General features: G+C 47.2%; 1 long non-coding RNA gene across 1 annotated transcript; it reads right to left on the bottom strand.

The window, feature by feature from the left end:
- Positions 1-7,528: 7,528 nt before the first annotated feature.
- LOC103610419 lies at positions 7,529-10,167 on the bottom strand. The gene is made up of 2 exons (XR_552212.1): positions 10,107-10,167; positions 7,529-8,709 (listed from the first exon to the last, which is right to left on the bottom strand). It is a non-coding gene; the product is annotated as an uncharacterized LOC103610419 (long non-coding RNA).
- Between the last annotated feature and the right edge of the window lie 1,654 nt (positions 10,168-11,821).

Consider the following 11,821-nt stretch of genomic DNA (forward strand, 5'->3'; position numbering starts at 1 on the left):
CACTGTCTGACCGCCTGAACTTCCTTGAGCCCTCCCCCTTCTGCCCACTGGCTGCTATGGGCCCATCCCTGGCCACAGTCTTTAGTCTGGCTGCCCTGGGCCCTGCTGCCCTCCCCAGCCCCAGCCTCTCTGCACACCCCCACCCTCCACCCCCCAACCCCCACCATCCGGCAACCCAGACAAGGCTTGTGTTCCCTGCTTCCACTCCTCTGCCGGGCTTCACTGTCCTGGCCCAGCTTGTCTGTCTCTCATTTCTGCATGGCCCTCTGATCTGCTGTCCAGGTCCCTCTCAGAAGCTGCCTCCTCCCTGAACACACATGGAACGCAAATGCACACATGCACACAGCCAGAGCAACGTCCCCTTTTCTGGGCAGCACAGACCACCTTGCATGCTTAGCTCTTGCTTCTGTTCTCTCCCACGGATACCTCGGTCGTGTTGTGCTCTGCCGTCTGAACCTAGCAGCCCTGTGAGAGCCTTTGCCCACTCATACCCCAGGTGTTTGACGGGAGACCTGTGCTGTGTCCTGGGGACACAGAGAGAAACAAGATAGGGCCCCCGCCCTCCAGGAGCACGTTGTTGGTGGCAATGGATCCGCAATGTTCAGAGACGGTGACACCAGTGCGGAGGTAAAGGAGCACCCAGGGCCAGCTTCCCAGCACTTTATATACCTTATCTCTTTTTAACCTTCCCCTCAAGTCTAGGAGATCACCCCCATTTTACAGATGAGTAAACTGAGGTTCAGAGAGGTTAAGGGGTGTACCAAGGGTCAAAGAAGCAGTAAGTTGGAGAGCTGCAATTGAGACCTATCTCTGTGTGGCTACAGGTTCCCGGCTCTTCCAACTCAGACAGGCTCTTAGATTTCAAATGGTCCATTCCAGCTGGATTTGCATACAATTACCTTCCAGCCCTTGGGAAACAAACAGGACATTTAGCCAAGGATTCCTGGATCTAACACAAATCACTTAATATGTGACTTCCAGCAAGGCTCTTCCTCTCTCAAAGCCTCAGTTCTCTCATCTGTAAAATGGGGAGATAAACCCTGGCTGGCTCTTTTCCCCAATTACCACTTTGTGGCTTTCTTTGACCACCTCTGTTTAGACCACCTCCATTCTATCACCCTAGTTTATCTTCAATATGGCACTTCTCACCACCTAAGAATAATTGTTAACCTGTGTACGTGTTGACTGTCTTTCTTCTCTCTTAGAAAGTACGTGGGAACAGGGGCCTTCTCTGATTTTTGGTCTTATTCATTACCAGATCTCCAGCCTGCAAACATTCAAACATGCTTGGCAAGGGACGTATTTGTGGAATTAATTAATTAATAATAGTGGGTTACAAATTTAACACAGTACACACAGGCAAAAAGAAAGAACATAGCATTTTATTTCACATAACTGTTGGAAGTCCCCACCTCATTGGGTGTGTGGGGGTGTGAGGTTGGGGGGGTTGGAAAACCTGAATTTGCAAGTTGACAGTATTTTCGCCTCTTCTATTTTCACTGGTGTCTTTTGGACAACTCAGTTTCTTGGGGGTAGATGCTCAGTCTGAGACAACTTCCCTGGGCCTGCTCCCCTCTAAGAAGCACCCATGTGTGCCCCTGAGCAGGTGACTCTAGTCTCTGGTGCAGGGGAGCTGGTCTCAGGCCACATGGTGTGTTCTGGGCTCTTGCATATCTCTGCTGCAGAGAAGCTGGCCCAGGCTGCTTCCCGAACAGGTGGCTGCAGGGCTGTGCCTGGGCCCTTCTGGCCTTTGAGGGTGACCAGCTGGCCCCCACCATTCCAGTGGCAAATGTCCAGGCTGTAGTAGTCTCATCCTCCTGACCATGGCCTCTGCCCATCTTCCTGCTCTCTCAAGACCAGACTCATGGCGACTTGTGGACTCTGCACAATTACACGGGCCAAGGGAGGCTGTGGACATGTCTCCTGGAGGTTTATGTGCCACCATCTTCCAGGGCTCCCCAGTGCCATTCTACAATGTCCTCAACCCTAAAAGGGGAGGTGAAGACATGCCCACCTGGCCTCCCAGCCCTGCCCTACATTTGTCTCCCTTTTGCTCTTGCCAACGTCCACGGGGGTCCAGAAGAGGTGGGCTCTCTGCTCCCTCATTCTGTCTGACCAGAACTTTCCCTACATCCTAATCTCCTGCCCCACACCATCCATGGAACTAGACTGGTGCACATGGTTTCCTGGAGAAGAATAAAGAACATATCCATTTATTATTTTCAAAATATTATCCCCATTACAAACACAATGATGTGCTCACAACACGAGAAGTCCAAATGCTGACAGAACGTGCCATACGGAGGAGGAGCTCCCAGTTGCTCATTCAAACACAGAAACGTGGGGGCCTTGAGTCACCGCACGAAGCTCAGCAGCGTGGGAATGCCACACGCGGAGGAATCAGAGCCAAATACCCGTTGCAAGCTGTGATTTCATTTCAGCAAAACACCAGCTGTCACATGGTGTTACAATTTGAAGAGTAAATGGCTGCATGAATGTGAGGCTTTTAACACAGAGCCAGGAACACACAGAACAGGGGTAGCTCCTATTCTTGTTTGTGATTCCCTCTCTGTGCAAAGTCCCTGACAGACATCATACTGTTTATTCTGCACAGGAGAGAGGAATTGTATCTCCATTTTGCAGTTGATGAAACTGAGACTTAGTGAGATTAAGTGACTCGCCTGTGGTCAGAGAGCAGGTCAGCCACAAAGTCCAGAATCCATCCCTGAATCAATCTGGCTGCCAAGCCTGTGTCTGCATCCCCTCCCTCTGCCTCCCTGAACCCTGAGCCTCAAGGCCAGCATTGGGGCCCAGCTTCTGCACTGTTAAGCCCAAGGCTCTGGGCACACCCTGCTGTCTGCAGAGCCCCCCACCCCCCACCCCAGCACCCCCTTCTGGGCAGTGTGATTGTCCTCACCTGGAGAGTGTGTCCGTCCTTCATGCTTGATTACTTGATGGTTTCTTTCTTTTCCAAGTGGCCTCTTCAAGGAATGGAAATCAGGGCATCTGCCAGGCAGCCCCAGGAGGCTCCCTTCTTCACCAGCCTGCGGGGGCCTGTCGGGGCTGGATAATTAAAAAGCCAGCTCTTTGTTCCCGTAACAGGCAATCCGTGGCTTCCGCAAAGGTCCTATGCACCCTGCAGGGAAGAGCTTGTGCCAGGGCCTCACCTTGCACACACCCCTGACTTCAGCTTCTCTGAGCAGGAAGAATCCAGGACGGTGATGGGCTGGAGAGACCAGCCCCAGCAGGAAACAGGGTGGAAACTGACGGGTGGACATGTGGAGGGGCAGGGCCACCAGCCCTGGGCAACGCAGGTGGGGGCAGAGGAGTGATGCCAGGGAAAGGAGGGCCCATCTGGGGCTGAGAGCACGGCCCCAAGTCCTGCGTGGCCACTGGCTTGCTTGCTGAGTGACGCTGGGGAAATCCCATTCCCTCTTGGGCCCATAAAATGAGCGGGTCCATCTAAACCAGGGTAGCAAACTGACAGGCCTGCAGGGCCGGGCAGGTGAATGAGGCACACCAGGCCTTGTAAACCCACCCAGCGCAACAGGGTTCTGCCTAGAAACGGTTGTGTTGGTTCTTCCTGCTTCACAGAGTAGCCTGCATGCTCCATCAAAGGTATTCAAACCAAAAGAAGAAATAGAAAATTCAAGCTCATCAAACAAAATATGCTGTGGGCCAAGTTCAGCCAGTAGGCTGCCAGCTGGTGACTTCCAATCTCAATGATTCTAGGTTACGTTGTTGGTTAGACGAGCAGCCAACGATTCTACCTTTTAACTACCAGTATTATAGAAGAGATAGAACCTGGGCGTTGGAGGCATATCCAGCTCTTTTACTGAATGATCCCTGCCAATGTTTAATCTCTCTATGCCTGTTTCCTCATGTCTAACATGGGGTTAATAACAGAAGTGCCTACCACATGCCATTGCTGTGAAGATTAAATGAGATTGCCACATATTGAAAGTGCCTGCCTTGTAGTGAGCCGTCTATATGGTAGCTAGGATTATAATTAATTAGGGGCAAGTCTCCTCAGGCCTGAATGAACTCTCAATAGGCTCCAAATCTAACACACTTCATCATCACAATTTTTAATTCATACCATTTTATTCTTTTTTATAAAACTATTATATTAAGTGGGAAACTAAATGTGATTTAATTTGTAATCCATAGTTTTTTTCATATAAATGAATTCCCAAAGCAAGGGGAAAAATGCCCTTGTCAGATGAAGCAATGCTGGCTTGACTGAAATTGATGATAGATAATTAATAAACAGAGATGCCAATAAGACTGAGCAGCCTTTAAAAAAGTCCTCAGATTTCTCTACCCCATGCTCCTGGCACATTTTAGCCAAAAGAGCCTAGACCCAAAAAAAAAGGAAGAGGAATTGACATTGAGTGACGCTGTGACTTGCAGGCAGTCAGGTGGCCTTCTAGCACTAATGCTACTACCACCAGCTAGGTGACCTTGGATGAAGCACTTAATCTCTGGGCCTCCGTTGCCTCACCTGTAAAATGAGAATACTAATAACACCTATCTCAAGGGTGGGAAGCAGGCTAAGAAGAGTAAAGATAATGTATGTAAAGTTCTTGGGACCTAGTAGATGCTCAATAAATGGTGGTTCTTGTGGTTTCTCTTGAATCCCCTTCCCAGGAGGCTGCCTGCTTGCTCCTGTCAGTGGAAAGAACTGGCCAGCCTCTTACTAGTAACACCCCAGCCATCTCCCAAAGGGTTTGAATTTCATGAAAATATGGTTTGGTACTTTTCCATCGAGTTCCAACCACTCTTTCTTAAGTACCTGCCATTACTGTCAAAACACTCAATTTTCCCAATATACACATTTGCAAATTAGTTAGAAGTATAATAAATGATTTGCATTGTCCAATTAATGCCAGAGGCCCTTCAATCCCAGCTCATGAAAGAGTCTTGGTGGATAACCCATCTTCTCTGATCCAGTCCAATCTTACTTGGCCTGTTGTAGCTTGGAAATGGAGATGAAGTTCCTGCAAACACTTGGCCTCAGATGAGACTCTCGGAGAAGAGATTTGCTGGAAATATCCTGATGTTAGGCAGACTGACATGCTTGCAAAGAAACGGCATACAATGGAAACTGGACTCTCTCGGCTAATGACCATACGTTGTCTCCTAAGGGTCTTGTAGGTCTTGATTCTGAGGCACCGGCTGAAGGAAAAACCAAATGAGCCAGCAGCTGTGAGCTGTCCCCTTGTGTGGTCTTCCCAGAGGTGTGTAGATTCCAGCACAGTCTCCCACGCACCATCACAGTCCTCTGCCCATTTGAGCTTTTCACCTCAGGGAGATAGGTAGATAGCTCCATTTTACAAATAAGAAAAAACAGAGGTCCAGAGAAGTTTACTAACTTGTCCAAGGTCACCCCACAAGTAAGAGGCATGCCCATTATAAAAAATCATTCAGAATGGAATCTATGCATTCGGAGACTTTGGCCCATTCCACCCTTGGGAAACCCAGAATGTTCTGTTCATACTCTGAAACCAGCAGGACTCCACAAGGAAAGGAAAACAGTCTTTTCCTTGGACTTCCTCTAAGCGGATAATTAGTGCTGGCCAAATCTGAATCAGGTAAACCTTGGTTGGGATCTCTCTGTCCTCTGCTCTACTTTCACAGCTGTCACCTGGGGCTGGCATGCGGTACAGCAGGAGTTATTATGGGCAGTGGTTGGGAGCACAGTCCTTGGGGGTCAGACAGCCTGTGGTCAAGTTCTGCTCTGCCCCTTGCTAGCTGCATGACCTTGGGCAAGTAGCTTTACTTCTCTAGGCCTTAACATGAGAATAAAAATAATAATTGATAACTTTTGAGTGCTTACCACGTGCCAGGTGTTGCCCTAAGCTCTTTTCTTGCATTCTTTCATCACTTCAGCAACCCTATGAGGTAGAATGTGTCACTGTCCCCATTTTACAGATGAGGAAACACTAATAATGAAATCCCAAAACCCCTGGGGTGGTAGGGAAAAGAAATCCATGCAAGGGTTCTAGCTCAGTATTCCTCAGTGGCCTTCACCTAGGCCAAGGGTCAGCACATTTTTCATGTAAATGGCCAGATGATAAATATTTTAGACTTTCTAGACTCTATAGTCTAGAAACAAAAGAAGATACCACTGGAAATGTGTGGGTGCAGTATAGGCTGGAGATGCTCACTTGTCTCTATCAGCCAGTGAAGTGGCTGGGTGTTAGCAGGGGCAGTATTCAGGTCAGGCTGGCAGAGAAGATACCACTGGAAATGTGTGGGTGCAGTATAGGCTGGAGATGCTCACTTGACTCTATCAGCCAGTGAAGTGGCTGGGTGTTAGCAGGGGCAGTATTCAGGTCAGGCTGGCAGAAAAAAAGTGTTACAGTTCTCAAGGGCAAAGACAGAGATTTGTCTGAGTGGGACCAAGACCCCAGGTTGGGACTGTGGTAAAAGAAACATGTCCAGACAAGGGAAAGCATTAAATGGGGGCCCAGAGAGCTCCAAGTTGAGGGCTCATCCCCAGCCCTAGAGGGAGCATGCGAATACAAAGGGAAGACGAGGCGGAAGCCCATTCAAAGAACTGAGCAAAGAAGACAGGGTTGGAGAAGAAGCTGTGAATAACTACGGGCCTTGTCTATTGGTAGGATGGGGCCACTAAGGTCCTGGCTGCTTGGGGTAGGGTGGGCTCGGGACTAGCCAAGAGCCAGGCCTACAGCTAAGTCTGGATGGAAAAGTCAGAAAACCCCTCACTGGGAAAGCAGCCAGGGCCTCTGCCTGTTTCTGTAAGCCCCTCTAGGAATCCCTGCCCAAAAAAGGAGAATGTCACAATTCAGCCCTTGCTGAGCCCATTGAGTAGCCCAAGAAAGACCTGTTGCTTAACTGAGTCCATTCAATTCAACAGACATTAATTAAACACATACTATGTGCCAAACCCTGGGGATACAGAGATAGTACACACCCTCAAAGCTGTCACAGTTTACAGAGAGAGAAATATATGCACAACTTACTATAATACAGAACAAAATGTTCACCGAAGCAGAGCCAAATGCAACTGGCACTGAGAGTTTTGACTGGGGCAAGGCCTTTCAGAAGAGTTTGTTTGTAAAATACAAAGAAAAATAAGTTCTATGTTCTTAACATAGGGTCCTATTGTTTCCCCGCTAGTTTTCATAAGAATGAAGATCTGCCATCTGTCTTTCTAGAACTCAGGTCAAACACTCAAACATCTGAGGAGATGTTTTCCCCTGAGAAGCGCTGAGATATCAGACCTCCCAGAAGAAAGAAGAAGCCTCTTAATAACCAACATTTAAAAAACAGAAAAGAAAAAAGAACCCCTGTCCTATGCCCTCAAAGTCCTTCCTAGAGAATGGGCTTCAAATAAATTGTGTATTTCTCTCACCAAATGACCTGAGAGCAAGCCTTTTCCTCCGAATAATTGAAATTTTAAGGGAAGTTAGACGTTCTAAAAGTTTAGAAGAAATGGTAGGCAGGAACTAACCTCTAGCTCTACAAATTGTTTTTAAAAAACCCCAGGCTCACAAAGATAATAAAAAAAAATGCATTTAATAGCATGTCAATATACAGCTTAAATGTGTATTAAGTCTTCTTTTAGTCAGTGCATTACAGGGATAAAGAAAAGAAATTTCATTTGGAATGCACAGTCAAATGCTACGTATAAGTGCTGATAAATCTTGGTGCTCTCACACTATTAAAATTCCGTTGTATGAAACATAACTCCAGGTGCAGTGCTCTGTGCCAGCGCGGGGACTCGCCTGGTCCAGTATGCAATCTACAGTTTTAAATTGAGTTGTATACAAGTATTAACAAAAGAATAAAATTTATTATTCACAAAACTAAAGTGGTTATCATAAAGCTTACAAGAAAGTACAGCCTAGAACTCATGAGTTGAAAAACTAGTTTTAAAAATAATAAGACTTACTGGACAGTTTTGGAAAATGATATTATAAAACAAAGGAAACAGTTGGCACAGTTTAACCACCTAATTTCTAAGTGCACTTTGTAATGTTCCTTGCAAGCTGCCACTTTTCCCAGGGTAATGACAAAAAGCTCCAGTCAGGTGTCACTGCCTTATGGTGACGGGTTTTTTATTGCATTGCCAAGAGTGGATTTTAAGAAAAAACACTACAAAGGTTTCAAAAACCCTATTTATTCTCTATCATCAAAAATAGCAACAGGGGGACTTATACAACTTTTCTGTGAGTACCCACCAGTCTATTTTTTTTTTCTTAAAAAAAATAGAAGTTAGTTAAAGAAAAATGATTTGGTTTTTAAAAAATAATGTAAGGAAACACTTAATCAGATAGCCCAAGGAGTCATCAGAAATGTGTGTAGCAAGAAAGCTTCGTTTGTGGCCCTCTCTGGCCTTTGCACGTCTTTTACTAAACTAGAAAGAGAATGTACAGTACCAATATGTTCCCCAACTGCTTGGATCAAATTGTTTTGTTTTTAAACCCATTATTGCTAAACCAGAGTGTTGACACTGAGAGCCGAGGAGTCCGCTCATAGAGGATAAAATTGAGAGGCTGCTTCTGAGGACTGGATCTCCACCTGGGCCATTTTGAACTGGGTGCACTGCAGCCACTTGCGGAGGGCCACCAGGCCGGCACTGCTCTGGCCCGAGCCTGAGCCCGGTGGCGTCCTTAGGCTGTGGTGGTTCACGTTGTTCTGAATGGCCTGGAGGCGAAGCTGGAGGCCCGCAGACAAGTGCTGTTAAGAAAAGGCAAGATGGGTTAGTTTCCTCCTAGCGTTCACGGGCAACTCGGGAAATGGCAACCGGGGCTGCTTCTGCAAGCAGAACTTACGCTGGGCTCAGGGGCTGTCTGGCAAACTCTCAAATTTGGCAGCACTCGGGGCGGGGGACATGGGCCCATACCATGTTTCTAGAGTCACCCTGGCTCAAATCTATCCTTCAAATGACATGCCACAGGAGCATAAAGCTGACACCCCAGCATCTGGGCTGACACACACTTTTACCCCCAGGAGCTGCATCCCACATGGCCCAGTGTGGTGGGTAAGCGCCAGGCTCTGCTGACAGCCTCCCTGGGTGCAAAGCCTGGCTCCTCTGTAGGCGACTTTGGGAACAAGGTTTTCCAGTCTGTTTTGGGTTTTCTCATGGGTCAAGTGGAGGTAGTAACCCTTATTTAGCAGGGTGGGAGGTTGTAAGGATAAATGAGTGAACAGAGTGTTTAGAACAGAATTTGGCACATGGTAAGTGCTCATTACATTTTAATTATGATTAGTCTCTCTGTCCACATGTTAGTGAACATGAAGCAGCTGGGAATGAAAGCTCTTCTTCTTTCTCCCAGCTTCTCATCAAGTTCTCTCGGCCTTCTCTTGGCACTTTGTGAATGTAAAATCGCCACAGACTGCCACAAAGTAGAGAAAGAAATGGGTGGGAGAGGCGATCTGGAATGCTTGAAGGTGGAAGTACAAGCAACTCACTTTTCACAGTAAAAACCAGTCCTGAGATGAGGTTTTCAGCAGTGCTGATGCCCCCACCAGTGGCCACAGATAGCACCAATGACAAAGCATCATTCAAGGTGAGGCCTGGGATTGGGAGACACATTCAGCCAGCGTCTTCCCCTTCTAGACCATGGGACCCTGTCCAAGTCACTCTTCCTTTTGGTCCTAAATTTCCTCATATGCAAAATGAGGGGGTAGGTTCCTTCACACCTAATGCTGTCATCCACTCGATGTTATCCTTTCTTAATAGAATTCTTCCCATTGTAGAAAATCAACTTTAGTGGCCAGGAAATATCACTAGATGTGCCTGGGCCTAGATCCCATGGTTATTCCCCAGAGATGGGGTAACTTTTCGGCCTGCATTGTAATCAGTGGGCTGAGCCTCGCTTAGACTCTGGGATACTCCCCCTCCACCTGCACTGTCATCAACAGTGACCGGTCGGACAGTGGCTTCTGCTGTCAGCCTCTGCCTGCAGGCCCCTTACCGGTCCCATAGGGTCTCCTGAATTATGAGCCCTCTAAGACCAAAAGCGAGTTGAATTCATCCTTCTCCATAGTAAGTGGAGCATCAACAATCCCTGTGAATGTTTTGATATTCTCTGGAGGACAGTGAGCTTCCAGGAAGCCCAGGGGTGACTTACCTTGATATTTGACTGAATCATTGGCAACCACATAGGTATCAGCTGTATGGAGAAAGACAGAAGTTTTATTATTATCATTCGCCATTATCTCACATAAGCTTCGACTATTGCAAGGGGAAACAGGCCACACCAAACCCCTCTAGCATCATGCAAGAATGTGGGCCCCTGCTGTGGAGCTACCCATTATCAGCAAAATGTCTTTCTGAGGCCAAACCCTGTTATTATCATTCGCCATTATCTCACATAAGCTTCGACTATTGCAAGGGGAAACAGGCCACACCAAACCCCTCTAGCATCATGCAAGGATGTGGGCCCCTGCTGTGGAGCTACCCATTATCAGCAAAATGTCTTTCTGAGGCCAAACCCTGCTGAGCTGGTGGCATTTAGAGGTTAATAAGCACCACATGAGTGCCTGAAATACACACTTTAGAGTAAATGACTGATTGTCTCTTGAAATCTACCAAGCACTGGAAATTAAATGTGTATTTATTTAATTAAATCCTCACTTTCTTGAAATAGAATTTCCTCCAAGGGATCTCTAGAACTGAGTCTCCAAGTGAAACGGTGACTCTATTTGCACATAGTCCTTAAGAAAATACCGCTGGGCAATGGTCAGAATGCTTCAGTGATACAGAAAGACAACCCCTAGAGTTGTCTGGCTGTGATTTGGAAGGCAAAATACAGCAAGATCGAGCCAGGCATTTGTAGAGTGTGGGTGCACATGCAGACAAGCAGCAAGACCCTGCTGGGGTGACTTGTCCCTCTGCCACCTCTCTGGTTGGCCCTTCACCCCTATGATGTGGCCCTTCCTAGGAGATTACTGGGGTGCCCCAGCCCAAGTGCTTCCAGGAGCAGCTCCCTGATCTCTGCTTTGGTCTCTTGGCCGTGTTTTAGTCCTTCAAAATAGAAGTAAATATTCATAGCCTTGTAAATCTGAAAATTGGGACAGACTAGGACACTTCCTGAGCCATGTTCCACAGAACTCTAGTTTGGTGAGATTTAAATTTTAAATGGGGGAGAGGGGCTATGATCCAGTAAGCTAGGAAATGCTAGTTTCTTTACCTTAGTACTTCTCAGATCCTTACTATGCTAACATGCATCATATCATCTCACTCCACGTTCCTTCCCTAGAACTGAGTCTCCAAGTGAAACGGTGACTCTATTTGCACATAGTCCTTAAGAAAATACCGCTGGGCAGTGGTCAGAATGCTTCAGTGATACAGAAAGACAACCCCTAGAGTTGCCTGGCTGTGATTTGGAAGGCAAAATACAGCAAGATCGAGCCAGGCATTTGTAGAGTGTGGGTGCACATGCAGACAAGCAGCAAGACCCTGCTGGGGTGACTTGTCCCTCTGCCACCTCTCTGGTTGGCCCTTCACCCCTATGATGTGGCCCTTCCTAGGAGATCACTGGGGTGCCCCAGGCCAAGTGCTTCCAGGAGCAGCTCCCTGATCTCTGCTTTGGTCTCTTGGCCGTGTTTTAGTCCTTCAAAATAGAAGTAAATATTCATAGCCTTGTAAATCTGAAAGTTGGGCCAGACTAGGACACTTCCTGAGCCATGTTCCATAGAACTCTAGTTTGGTGAGATTTAAATTTTAAATGGGGGAGAGGGGCTATGATCCAGTAAGCTAGGAAATGCTGGTTTCTTTACCTCAGTACTTCTCAGATCCTTACTATGCTAACATGCATCATATCATCTCACTCCACGTTCCTTC

Source organism: Galeopterus variegatus, unplaced genomic scaffold, assembly GCF_000696425.1.
Source record: "Galeopterus variegatus unplaced genomic scaffold, G_variegatus-3.0.2 Scaffold11116, whole genome shotgun sequence".
NCBI classification, from domain to species: domain Eukaryota; kingdom Metazoa; phylum Chordata; class Mammalia; order Dermoptera; family Cynocephalidae; genus Galeopterus; species Galeopterus variegatus.